This window comes from Anabrus simplex, chromosome 8 (genome assembly GCF_040414725.1).
Source record: "Anabrus simplex isolate iqAnaSimp1 chromosome 8, ASM4041472v1, whole genome shotgun sequence".
Taxonomy (NCBI): Eukaryota; Metazoa; Arthropoda; class Insecta; order Orthoptera; family Tettigoniidae; genus Anabrus; species Anabrus simplex.
Window position 1 is genome coordinate 183,221,706 of NC_090272.1, and position 15,027 is coordinate 183,236,732.

General features: G+C 36.9%; 1 protein-coding gene across 1 annotated transcript in view; it reads right to left on the minus strand.

Annotated features, from left to right (window-relative positions):
* The window catches only part of LOC136879359 (ketohexokinase), a 107,280-nt gene that overhangs the window by 64,239 nt on the left and 28,014 nt on the right, over window positions 1-15,027 (minus strand). The window lies entirely within an intron of this gene.

The following is a 15,027-nucleotide window of genomic DNA, read 5'->3' on the forward strand; positions in this document are numbered from 1 at the left end:
TCTTTTTTTTTTTGCTAAGGGCTTTACATCGCACCGACACAGATAGGTCTTATGGCGACGATGGGACTGGAAAGGCCTAGGAGTTGGAAGGAAGCGGCCGTGGCCTTAATTAAGGTACAGCCCCAGCATTTGCCTGGTGTGAAAATGGGAAACCACGGAAAACCATTTTCAGGGCTGCCGATAGTGGGATTCGAACCTACTATCTCCCGGATGCACGCTCACAGCCGCGTGCCTCTACCCGCACAGCCAACTCGCCCGGTAGGCAATAATCTCCATTGTCCATCCCACCTGATGTTTTTTATTAATGATTGTTCTGAGTATCCTTCTGTCAACCTTTTGCAGTGTATCAGTTGTTGCTTTGGTGTTCAATTGAAATAGTGTTTCACAAGCGTAAGTCGCTTCAGGTTTAATGACGGAACAGTAATGTTGAAGTTTAGCATTTATTGAAAGAGATTTTTTCTTGTACGTTGGCCATGTAATTTGTTGTGCTTTTTTTAACTTAAATGTTCTGATTTCTATTGTTGATTTTTCATTGGTGTTCCAAGTTATAATTTCACCAAGATATTTAAAATTATTCACAATTTTAATTTGTTTAGTATTGGCTAAGGCAATGGTTGGTGCTGTAACAGGGAAGGTTGGCATTATTTCTGTATTTCATATGAAATTTGCAATCCAACTTTTCTTGCTATGTTATCAAGTTCTTCTCTTTGCAATTTAGCTTCTTCTACATCATTAGCAAGTAGTGCAAGATCATCAGCGAATGCTAAACAATTGAGTCTTATTTTTCTGCCAATTTTGATGTTAGGTTGACACATCTTATTCCATTCCCGCATGATTTTTTCCAACACACAATTAAACAATAATGGTGAGAGTCCATCTCCCTGCCGAAGTCCAGTATTAATGTCAAATGGCTTTGAGAGTTCATTTCTAAATCTGACTTTAGATTTAGTGTTCTAAAGGGTAATTCCAATAAGGCGAATAAGTTTTGGATGTAAACCAAATTCTTTTAGGATATTCAATAATGACTCACGATGGATACTATCATATGCCTTTTTAAAATCAACAAAAGTGATAACTAACTTTTTGTTTCTAACCCTGTGATGCTTCGGTGGTGGTGGTGGTGATTTTTGTTTTAAGAGGAAGTACAACGAGGTAATCATCCTCTGTGATGCTTCATAATCCACTTTAAACTGATAATGTGATCTGGACAACTTCTCCCTGGACGAAAGCCTCCTTGGTATTCTCCAAGTTCACACTCAAGTTGTTCTTGAATTCTCATATATAATAACTTTGAAAAAATTTTGTAAGTGATATCCAGCAATGATATCCCCCGATAATAGTTGGGATCTGATCTATCACTTTTTTATGTAAAGGGTGTATTATCGCAATATTCCACTCTTCGGGCATTTTTTCAGTATTCCAAATGTCTATGAGGTATTTATGTAAATTCTGAATGGTTTGTGTATTAGCATTCTTCCATATTTCTGCTTAATATAAGTTTGCTAGACAAATATATTATTTCATTTCAGGCATTTATTAGCATAGGGACATTAAGTGGCTATGACCACTAGGTGACATTAAACCCATGATACTTGGAACTTTCGAAATGATCGTTCTTCATCATTTTCGTTTTAGTTAATGACTTCTAGCGTTTCAAACAATTTGCCTTTTACTTTGCAAATAAATTAATTGGTTTGTAAAATTCTCACTGCTAAGCTCAACATCTCTGTGGGCAGTACATCTTTGCATTTACTGAAAAGACGCCCTACAGGGGAACGAGAAGAAATACCTGCATTTAATTTTAAGAACATCGTTGGTATAAGAATGATGTCTTTGGAAATACTGGAAAGTAAGTACCTAATCTAAAACTGATTAAGTCACTTGTTCTGCTGTAGTACAACTGAAAAAAAATAATCTTGATCGTCATTTATTTTTCCCCGTTTCTCCTTCCATACAATGTATATCAATTACTAGAATGTAACTATTATGAGAAAGTAACAATTAAAATTTTATTTCAAGAAGTAAATTACAAGTACAGGTTACATTTTGTAAAATGTAAGATGATGATGCTTGTTGTTTAAAGGGGCCTAACATCTAAGGTCATCGGCACCTAATGGTAAGAGATGGACATGATATGAAAATTAAAATTTTAAAATATATCCACTGACTAGATTTAAAATAAATGAAGATGAATAATGATGGGGAATTTACAATAATCAGTGGATCTAATTCGCAATGACTTATTTTTGGTAAAATGAAAGATGATAGGATCGATCGATCAATCAGTCAATCAATCAATCAAACAATCAATCAATCAATCAATCAATCCTGATCTGCATTTAGGGCAGTCGCCCATGTGGCAGATTCCCTATCTGTTGTTTTCCTAGCCTTTTCTTAAATGATTTAAAAGAACTTGGAAATTAATTGAACATCTCCCTTGGTAAGTTATTCCAATCCCTAATTCCTCTTCCTATAAATGAATATTTGCCCCAATTTGTCCTCTTGAATTCCAACCTTATCTTCATATTGTGATCTTTCCTACTTTTAAAGATGCCACCCAAACTTATTCGTCTACTAATGTCATTCCACGCCATCTCTCAACTGACAGCTCGGAATATACCACTTAGTAAAATTATTTCAAGAATAAAATTTACTGTATCTACCTATTCATTACAATTCACAGTTTATAGTGATTAAATTCTACATGAATTACATACACTTTTTAGGTACATGTTTCATACTTTTTGGGCTTCTTCAGCCTATTGACAATCTTAAGGTCAAGTCCAAGGCCTTGTTTGAGATAAACCTTTGAACTTAATATTATACAAAATGATCTTATTCTAAGAAATTTTTTGTGAAAAATTTTTTCTTTACATGCTGTGTACATGGGTTTAAAATGTGTATGTTGATAAAACCAAAATTTGTGACATGAATACAATAAAAAATTATCTACATTTAACTAAAATTTTCCAAAGCAAAAATTGGATCTTCATCAATTACGTCCAGCTCCATGGCTAAATGGTTAGTGTGCTGGCCTTTGGTCACAGCAGCCCCGGGTTCGATTCCCAGCAGGTTCGGGAATTTTAACCATCATTGGTTAATTTCCCTGGCACAGCGGCTGGGTGTATGTGCTGTCTTCATCATTTAATCCTCATCACGACATGCAGGTCGCATAAGGGTGTCAAATCAAAAGACCTGTAACTGGCGAGACGAACCAGTCCTGGGATCTCCCGGTACTATAAAAAACATACGCCATTTCATTTCATTTTCCATCAATTATTGGATGAATCATTAGGTTAATAAAGTTTGTAAAACGTATGTTCATCCAAAGGTACTTTTTAATCACCTATGTCGTATGTTTGGCAGTAACAAACCGGAACTCTGGTATGTTGTCAATCATGCAAAGCTTAAATATCCCATGTGGAAAGAAGCAAGGTTGGATGATACTATTTTTTAAGGAATTTAGTATAATTATGGGTTAAATGTCATGTGTGTTGAAATTATGTTGACAAATATCCTTCATAGGCAGCTGCTTCTCTAACAAAATGCATCCCTTTTTTTTTTTTTTTTAAATGCTGTTCTTATTAGACTACTGTTTTCATTGATTTGTTGTACCTTGGAATGGTTTATGAATATTGTCTGTAATTAAATAAAAGGAAAAAGAAATTTAGAATGACAGGTGTTAGAGTCCGCATTGATAATTATAAAGATAATAGTATAATACCCCATAATTGTGGTCAAACTTACTCATCCAATCTAATGTTAATTGGATCCACCTGTTCCGGTTGCATCTGATCGACTAACCTTTCCACTTCTAGTGAAGTACTGATGCGGTAACAGAGGGGTGGAGCATAGAGGGTTAATGGGAGTGGGTTGTACTTTGTGTGCCTGTGTATTGCTAGAGAGATGTTACCCGAATTGGTGTGGGCAGGCCTAACATAAGGCGTAGTAAATGGAACCTTTGAGTGCTGTGATTGAAAAATAGTGGGAACCTCATTCTGATTTACAGTATGGATCAACCTTGAAGTTATCTCATATAACGGATTTTTGTTGTCAATGATGTCATTAAGATTATTATCTTTATAATAGGTTTGGTCCAAAAAAATGTATAAATTTTCCATTTCACTTAATAATTTCCCCTTGCCTAAGCTTCTAACGAAGGTTAGATCTTTCTCTATTGAAGTGAATTTATGTCCCGTTTCACTCATATGCTGACTCATGGCTGAATACTTGTTGTGTTTGAAAGCATTGTAGTGTTCCAAATACCTTGTATAAAAGCTCCTCCAAGTTTGACCTAGATATGAGAACCCACATCGTGTACACTTTAGTCTATAAACCTCAGGTCTTGAGTAACCATTGTTATTATTACTGACCTTATTGTGATTTAAAAATATGTTTTGGTTATTATTTACTGTCCTGAAGGCTATATTGACGTTTTGTTTCTTTAGAACATTTGTGATCTGATGAATAGCCATGTTGTTATATATAAATGTGGCATAGCTATTTTTATTGGATTTATCTGGTACTAGATTAGAGGACAGTCTAATTTGGATTTTATTAATTAACCAATTGACCATATTTATTTTAAAACCACTGAACTGAGCTAATTGTCTTATATATTTTAGTTCTGTTTCTAAATTACCTGGGGAAAGAGGAAATTTTAGAGCCCTTGTTTTTGAGTCTTGATATGCAGGGATGAATATTTAATGGAAAGTATTATCAGCAAAATGGCTTAGTGATGGGGGACCCCCTTTCTGGCACTCTAGCTGTTATTTACATGGATTCAATAGAACATACAAAAATTATTTCACAATTAAAGGGTATTTGTTTAAGGCTTGGATTTGTTTACGATACTTTTGTGGTATCAACAAAGATATTACTAATAGTGATGAGATATTGGTTTCATTAAACAAAATAGACCGAGAAATCAAAAATTCTTTAAATTTTTTAGATCCAACATTACATGTATGCATAACTCCTTTGAATTTCAAATATTTAGGAAACCTACTCATTCACCCTTAACTATTAAAGATTCATCCCTGCACCCCAAGACCCAAAAACAAGCCGCTTTTCATAGTTTAATATATAGGGCTCAAAAAGTTCCTCTTTCTCCAGGTAATTTAGAAACAGAATGAAAATATATGAGACAATTAGATCAGTTCAATATTTTAAAATAAAATTTTTCTATTGGTTAATTAATAAAATCAAAATTAGACTGTCCTCTAATCTAGTACCAGATAAATTCAAGAAAAAATAGCTACACTACATTTACATATAACAACCCAGCTATTCATCAAATCACAAATATTCTAAAGAAAGAAAACGTCAATATAGCCTTCATGACAGTAAATAATAACCAAAACATATTTTTTAATCACAATAAGGTCAGTAATAATAACAACTGTTACTCAAGACCTAAGGTTTATAGACTAAAGAGTACACAATGTGGGTTCTCATATCTAGGTCAAACTTGGAGGAGCTTTTATACAAGGTATTCGGAACACTACAATGCTTTCAAACACAACAAGTATTCAGCCATGAGCCAGCATATGAGTGAAACGGGACATAAATTCACTTCAATAGAGAAAGATCTAACCATCGTTAGAAGCTTAGGCAAGGGAAAATTATTGAGTGAAATGGAAAATTTATACATTTTTTTGGACCAAACTTATTATAAAGATAATAATCTTAACGATATCATTGACAACAAAAATCCATTATATGAGATAACTCCAAGGTTGTTCCATACTGTAAATCAGAATGAGGTTCCCAATATTTTTCAATCACAGCACTCAAATGTTCCATTTACTACGCCTAATGTTAGGCCCGCCCACACAAATTCAGGTAACGCCTTTGTAGCAATAACACAGGCACACAAGGTACAACCTACTCCCCTTCCCTCTCTGCGCTCCACCCCTCCGTTACCGCATCAGTACTTCACTAGAAATAAAAAGGTCAGTCGATCAGGTGCAACGAACAGGTGGATCCAATTAACACCAGTTTGGATGATCAAGTTTGACCACAATTACGAGGTATTATACTATTACCTTTATAATTATCAACGCGGGCTCTAACATTCGTCGTTCTAAATATTTTTCTCTTTTTATTCAATTACAGACATTATTCATAAACCATTCCAAGGTACAACGAATCAACGAGAACAGTAGTCTAATAAGAACAACATTAAAAAAATTCAGGAAGCACTTTGTTAGAGGAGCTGCTGCCTAAGAACGATATATTTCAACATAATTTTAACACACATGACGTTTAACCCATAATTATACTAAATTCCTTAAAAAATAGTATCATCCAACCTTGCATCTTTCCACATGGGATATTCAAGCTTTGCATTGACTGACATCATACCACAGTTCTGGTTTGTTACTGCCAAACATACAACATGTGTGATTAAAAAGCACCTTTGGATGAACATACATTTTACAAACTTTATTAACCTAATAATTCATCCAATAATTGATGAAGATTCAATTTTTGCCTTGAACAATTTTAGTTAAATGTAAATAATTTTTATTGTATTCATGTCACAAATTTTGGTTTTATTCAATGTATACATTTTAAACCCATGTACACAGCATGTAAGGAAAAACGTTTTCATAAAAAAAAATTTAGAATAAGATTATTTTGTATAGCATTAAGTTCAAATGTTTAACGCAAACAAGGTCTTGGACTTGACCTTAAGATTGTCAATAGGCTGGAGATGCCCAAACAGGGCAAAATATGTACCTAAAAAGTGTATGTAATTCATGTAGAATTTAATCACTAGAAACTGTGAATTATATTTAATAGGTGGATATAGTCAATTTTTTGTTCTTGAAAGATTTGACTTATTGTTATCTTCAATACGGAACAGACATGATATTTGTTACATACGTGCCTTCAATACCCCTATGTCTAAAAAAGATTTAAATAATGAATTAAACACCATCCGTAACATCGCTAAATTCAATGGCTATAACAACTCCTTCATAAACCGTATCATCAACAAATTCAAACACCGTCCTAAAACTACTTTATCTAGAGACAAAACCAAACCCACTGCATTTTCCACTTTCACTTTTACTCAAGAAGCTTATAAAATAACTAATGTTCTTAAAAAACATAACATGAAAATTTCCTTCAGAACCAATAACAGAAATTTTGATATATTACACAACTCTAAATCACTAAATAAATCTAATGCTTTTTCAAAATCTGGAGTATACAGATTCAAATGTCACAACTGCAGCTCCTCGTACATCGGTCAAACTGGCCGCAACTTCAACATCAGATACACCAAACATATAAACGCCATTAAATACAACAGATTCTCCACCATAGGACAACACATATATGACTCCAAGCACAATTTCACCAATATTGAAAAAGACATAAAAATACTTAAAATCATTAACAAAGGCCCCCTCTTAAACACTACTGAAAATTGTTTTATTCACCTTGACCAATACTTCAACCCCAATTTCAACTTAAACGACATTTCTGAAAAAACCAACATCTTATTTGACTTCCTAATTCTTCTTCTCAAAAATTCTAAATTTCAAAACCTGAATTCAATTTTCCATGCCTTACAAAGTTCCTACCCACATTTTGTACCTCCAGTAACCCACCCTCCTAACCCACCCTAAACTACCCCTCCTTCATCCCTATCTTATCCTTTCTCACCACCTTTCAACTTTAAATCCTTTTAATCTTTTCTTATCCACTAATCTTCTTTATTTATTAATTTATCCTATTTTTCTTTTCACCCCTAAAAAAAACAAAAAATCTACATTGCCACCTTCATTTTGGACCCCCACTTTCAGATTTAAACTCATGCCTTGTGTTCGCCAACTTTGACTACTTCAATCACGACCTGAATTTTTTTTTATATTCAAGAAATAGCGCACTGTGCATACACATTTTCATTTGTTTCCGGTATTGCACTTTTTACCATTTTTTCTATTCACTATTGTTTTTTCACGTCAACTGTAATAAAAATCTTCAAGATCAAAATTACGTATTCAATTATATTGAATCGTATTATAAGTATATATATATATATAGACTATATATATATATATATAGGTACATTTTCGTGAACTAAGCAAATACTTGATCATTAATCTATCCTTCAATCTCCGTCAGCGTATGAAACTACAGCACTTGACATTGTAAACACCGCGCCGATCCTCTGGAGCTTGCAAGTTACTTCGGTTGAGCTGCTCGTCTTCGGCTTCTTCATGACTTTGATCTTTATATTTGGATTGTGTTGTGACTTTGTGCCTGATGGTGTATGCATTCTGGCCCATTTAACTGTTCTCTGCTTTTTGTGAACATTGTGAGACAGTGCCAAACATTGCGTGTGCCGTGCTGATGCTCGGAAGATTACGCATTACTTCTTTTAAGTGACTTACATTCCACTTCGTCTGAATTTTACAGTGCCTACCCCCGTCATTTTTATAACTCCTCTTCAACTGATATTGTGTGGACATGACCGTTAACTTCTTTCTTACTTATGCATTTTTTTCGAGTTATAATCGGCTGATGATGACCCAGACAGGGGTCGAAACCGGTACCATTTCCACTTTTAATTAAATAAGAATGTAATCTCTACATCTCTTATTTAGTTGTATTGAATAGGTTGAACTACCATATTTATTATTTCAATTTAACATGCCACTTAGTCGAGCATATCGTCTTCTTTCTCCCAATTCTTCCCAATACAAACCTTGCAACATTTTTGTAATGCTACTCTTTTGTCGGGAATCACCCAGAACAAATCGAGCTGCTTTTCTTTGGATTTTTTCCAGTTCTGAATCAAGTAATCCTGGTGAGGGCCCCATACATTGAAACCATACTCTAGTTGGGGGTCTTACCAGAGACTTATATGCCCTCTCCTTCTCATGCTTACTACAACCCCTAAACATCCTCATAACCATGTGCAGAGATCTGTACACTTTATTTACAATTCCATTTATACGATTACCCCAATTAAGATTTTTCCTTATATTAACACCTAGATAATCGAGGTTATCAATTATCTAGGTGTTAATATAAGGAAAAATCTTTACTTACAATGATCTCAAAAGGAACTTTCACCCCATCAACACAGTAATTAAAACTGAGGGGACTTTTCCTATTTATGAAACTCACTACCTGACTTTTAACCCTGTTTATCATCATACGACCATCTCACAACATTATCGAGGTTATGTTGCTCACAATCTTATAACTTATTTATTACTCTATACTGAATAACATCATCCACAAAAAGCCTTACCTCTGATTCCACTTGTTTACTCATATCATTTATATATATATATATATATATAAGAAAATATAAAGTTCCAATAATACTGCCTTGAGGAATTTCCCTCTTAATTATTACAGAGTCAGATAAAGCTTCGCCTACTCTAATTCTCTGAGATCTATTTTCTAGAAATATAGCAACCCATTCAGTCACTTTTCTGTCTAGTCCAATTGCACTCAATTTTGCCAGTACTCTCTTATGATCCACCCTATCAAATGCTTTAGACAGGTCACTCGCGACACAGTTCTTTTGACCTCCTGAATCCCAGATATCTGCTATATCTTGCTGGAATCCTAGAAGTTGAGCTTCAGTGGAATAACCTTTCCTAAAACCAAACTGCCTTTTATCAAACCAGTTATTAATTTTGCAAACATGTCTAATATAATCAGAAAGAATGCCTTCCCAAAGCTTACATGCAACGCATGTCAAACTTACTGGCCTGTAATTTTCAGCTTTATGTCTATCACCCTTTCCTTTATACACAGGGGCTACTATAGCAACTCTCCATTCATTTGGTATAGCTCCTTCAACCAAACAATAATCAAGTAAGTACTTCAGATATGGTACTATATCCCAACCCATTGTCTTTAGTATATCCCCAGAAATCTTATCAATTCCAGCCGCTTTCCTAGTTTTCAACTTTTGTACCTTACTGTAGATGTCATTGTTATCATATGTAAATTTTAATGCTTCTTTAGCATTAGTCACCGCCTCTATCTGGACATTACCCTTGTAACCAACAATTTTTACATACTGCTGACTGAATACTTCTGCCTATTAAAGATCCTCACATACACACTCCCCTTATTCATTAATTATTCCTGGAATGTCCTTCTTGGAACCTATTTCTGTCTTAAAGTACCTATCCATACCATTCCATGTTTCACTGACATTTGTATGACTGCCAATTATGCTTGCCATCATGTTATCCTTAGCTGCCTTCTTTGCTAGATTCAATTTCCAAGTAAGTTCCTTCAATTTCTCCTTACTTCCACAGCCATTTCTAACTCTATTTCTTTCCAATCTGTACCTCCTCCTTAGTATCTTTCTTTCTCTATCATAATAAGGTGCGTCTTTACCATTGCTTACCACCTTTAAAGGTACAAGCCTGTTTTTACATTCCTCAAGAATTTCTTTAAACCCATCCCAGAGTCTGTTTACCTTTTTATTTACCGTTTTCTACAGATCATAGTCACTTTTTAAAAAATGCCTCATGCCTGTTTTATCAGTCATATGGTACTGCCTAATAGTCCTACTTTTAAGACCTCTAGTTGGTTCCATTACTTTCTCAATCAGCTGTCCTTCCCATATTACCTTATTTGTCAATTATTCGTCATGCTTCCTGTCGTTTGCATTTCCTACCCAATTGACATTTGGTAAATTCAGATCTTGATATAGATGTTGATTCCCATAGGGAACCTGAAATATTTGTCCCGAATGAGTAAATTTATAATACCAATATAAATGGTCCGTTACTGGACATTATAAATTTTCCAGGGGTGAAACGCTGGTAACCAGGAATGAGTTAGCTGGAAAATTTATAATGTCCAATAACTGAACATTTATATAGGTATTAAATTCAGATCTCCTGCTACAATCATTTCCCACATAGCTGATTATCTTATCAAATAATTCTGAATCTGTGTCAGCATTACCCTTTCCTGGTCTGTATACTCCAAAGGCATCAAGTTGCCTATTATCTTTAGAAATGAGCCATACACCTAGAATTTCATGTTTGTCATCTTTAACTTTTTCGTAGCTTACAAATTCTTCTTTCACCAGAATGAATACTCCCCCTCTCACAATTCCTATTCTATCTCTGCAATATAGTAGAATAAGACATTGCCTTAAAATTCAATAATATATCATGCAAATTATTATTTTTAACTCATTAAAATATATAAACACAAACTGAAATAGAGTCAAATTAATAAAACATAGTGATTAAAAATACAAAGACTAAAAAAAAAATTACATTTATATCCGATAAAACAAACCACTATCCCTCATAAAATGGATGACAAGGTCTGCTGACTGCTCGTCATCTCACAGGATGAGGGAGATGGTACTCTGGAGTTTTAGACTATGGCGCAGATCGACCAGGTCCAAGCACTCTGTAAGGATGTGTACCACGGTAATATGATTGCCGTCAGTACACACCAGAGTGGGTTCTCCTTTCAGTAAATAGGAGTACGTTAGTATACCGTGGCCGATCCGAAGATGATACAATACCACTGCTTCCCTTCAAGAAGCCCAAAGGGAAGTCCTCTATACCTTTGTTGTACCTTTTATTGCTCTCAGTTTATTTGGAAGTGGAGTGACCAGCCAATGGGACATAACCAAATGTCTCAGCTGAGAGTGAATATCACTTGTTGCAACCTTGTAAGGCAACAGGGACAATGCAACTACCTCCTTGGCAGCCTTATCAGCTAACTCGTTTCCCTCTACACCCATGTGGCTGGGAAGCCACATAAACGTGATTCTGATGCCAGCATCCAAACACCCGGCCACCAGGTCCTGGATCCGTTGCACCAGAGCGTGATGAGGAAACCAGGTATCAATAGACTGTAGCGAGCTCAAGGAGTAAGTACACAGCAGAAATTGTCGGCGCTCATCGGACAATGTGTACCACAGAGCTTACAGATTGCATAGAGCTATGCTGTTGTTTTCACATTACAGGTTTCTGGGAGAGCAAAAAGGAACCTATCACTGTTGACAATGAGTGCACAGTCCACTTTCGTTTCTGCCCTTGAACCATCCGTGTCAATGACGAATGAACCTGGATACCGACCAACAACGGAGAGGAAGATCCTCTGATAAATCAAAGGGTCCTTGTTTCCCTTCGGGCCAGTGTGCAGATCCAGGATTATTTCAGGTCGTTGTATTATCCACGGAGGTACCTCACTTGGTTGTCTGACAAAGCAGGGAACTGAAGGTACATCAAATAATCTGTGACTGCTATCCAAACGTATTCCAACCGGCCGCGATGGTCGAGAATAAGCAGCATACAGCCGACGATTTCCATTGTGGAATACACAAGGATAGCTTGGGTGAAGTGGCATCTGTTGCAAATATGCAGCATAGGACAGAAGTATTTGTTGGCGCCTCAGGTGTAAAGGCGGCACACCAGATTCAGCGAGCAGGCTAGCAATGGGGCTTGTATGAAAAGCTCCCATAGCCAACCTAACCTCGCCGTGGTGGATGCTATTCAGTTTTGCAAGGACGCTTTGCCTTGCTGATCCACATGCTGCACTGCCGTAGTCTAACCTGGATAAAATATGTGTCCTATAAAATTGTAGGAGCACCATACGGTCAGACCCCCAGTTAGTACTGCTAAGAAACTTCAAAATATTCAACTTCTTAGTTCATTGCAGTTTTAACTGCTGCACATGTGGCTCCTATGATAATTTACTATCAAAAAGAAGCCCAAGAAATTGGTAAGTATCAACTACAGGAAGAGCGACATTTCCTAAATAAAGCTCAGGATTCGAGTGAAGAGTGTGCTTCTGGCAAAAGTGTACAACAGAGGTCTTCGCTGTTGAAAACCGAAAGCGATGTTCTGAAGTCCACTGGTCCACTGTTCCACTCTCTTAATAGCTTGCTGTAATTGTCGCTCTGCAACTACCATATTGTGTGAGCTATAACGCAGAGCAAAATCATCCCTATACAGCGACGGTATTACTGCTGAACCAACTGCGGTAACAATACTGTTTATGGCAATTGCGAACAGATTGACACTAAGAACCGGTCCCTGTGGGACTCCATTTTCTTGAATGTGGTATTGCGAATATGCCATCCCTACATGCACATGGAATAGGTGGAGGGACAAACAATTCGCAATACCGGCAAGTTATCTTGGAATCTCCACTGATGCAGGACTGAAAGGATACCATATCCCCATGTGGTGTCATAAGCCTTTTCTAAGTTTAAGAAAACAGCCACCAAATGCTGTTTGCGGAGAAATGCATCCTGGATAGAACTCTCCAGGCATACCGAGTGGTCAGTGGTCGAGCGAGCGGCTCGAAAGCCACATTGGTACTCGGACAAAAGTCCTTGTTTATCCAGACACCACACAAGACGGCGATTTACCATCCTCTCAAATAGCTTACACAAACAGTTAGTAAGACAAATAGGTCTGTAACTTCCTGCATACTTGGAATTTTGTCAGGCTTGAGGACTATGCCAAGTGTGGACTAAACTTCGACGTATTTCGGGTATCCAAGGATCATCACCCTCTATCCAGATTCGGTTGAACACATGAAGAAGATATAAAAGACTATCCTCACTAAGATGATTCAACATCTGGTTATGAACTTTGTCTGGTCCAGGAGACGTATCCTTGCAAAAGCACCAAGGCGCTGCCAAGTTCCCACTCCGTAAAGGGCAGATTATAGTCCTCTGAAGCTTGAGTGGCAAAGCTAAGATGATGCCTCTCGCTTCAGAGCGAGGAAATCATGATGGTAATTCCTAGAGCCAGACACATCCGTGAAATGACTGGCTAGATGGTTAGCGATCGAGAGCGGATCAGTGACGGTACTGCCTGCAGTGGAAATTCCCGGTACAGAAGATGATCCCTGGATACCCGAAATATGTCAAAGTTTAGTCCACACTTGAGATGACGAAGTATATGATGTCATAGATGACACATATCTCTCCCACAAAGATTTAAATCTTTCTTACTCTGTCAAATAAGAACTTGCGCCTTAGCATGGAGTTTCTTAAATGTTACCAAAATGGCCAAAGCAGGCTGCCTACAATAGCGTTTATGAGTGTGACAGTGTTCTTTGATAAGTACTGCAATTTCTTCGTCCCACCAAGGAACGAGTTTATTGCGAGGAGTCCCTGGAAACGATGGAATAGACTCCTCAGATGCAGCAAGAATAACTTGTGTAATGTAAATTATATTGCCATCTATGGTCCGCCTGGTCACGTCGTTAAAGACAGCTAGTGATGTGAATTTTGGCCAATCAGCATGTTTAAGAAACCATCGAGGAGGACACCTGACGGATTTCTGTTTCAACAAAGTAAGAACAATGGGAAAATGGTCACTGTCAATGAGTTCATTGTCTATTCCACCGAAACAGCGGAACCAACGTTCGGCTGCATAGAATTACATCTATGCAAGAGTATGTGCTGTAAGATACACTGAAATGAGTTGGTTCTCCTGTATTCAAAATGCATAAATCCAGCTCTCTTACTAATGTTTCCAACACCCTTCCCTTGGGGCAAAGCACTCCAGAGCCCCATATAGGATAATGGGTGTTGAAATCACCCAATAAGAGGAAGGGAGGTGGAAGCTGATCCATAAGATCAGTGACATAATTTATATTAAGAGGCTGACCTGGTGGAAAATAAACATTACATACTGTTGCTATGATAGGCAGTGGAACACGAACTGCTAGAGCCTCCAGTAGGGTCCTTAGTGGAACCTATTCACTGTAGGTATGAGAATGGTTCATGTTTGTGGGTTACTGTACTCACGTCCTAGTTTGTGAACCATGGGCAACGGCTGAGTGGCCTAGTAAGTGGTCCTGAGAGTCAGGATACCAGTTGCTATGGAATGGGAGTGGGCATCTCAGACATATTCTGAGTCGTGGCCCTCCTTGTGCTCAGGCGGCTAGGACTATACAATTCACTGGTGGTCCATAACCCGTTAGAGGAGAGATCCTCACTTGGACTATGTGCAAGTAGGGCAGCATCCTGCTTCATGAATTTAGCGA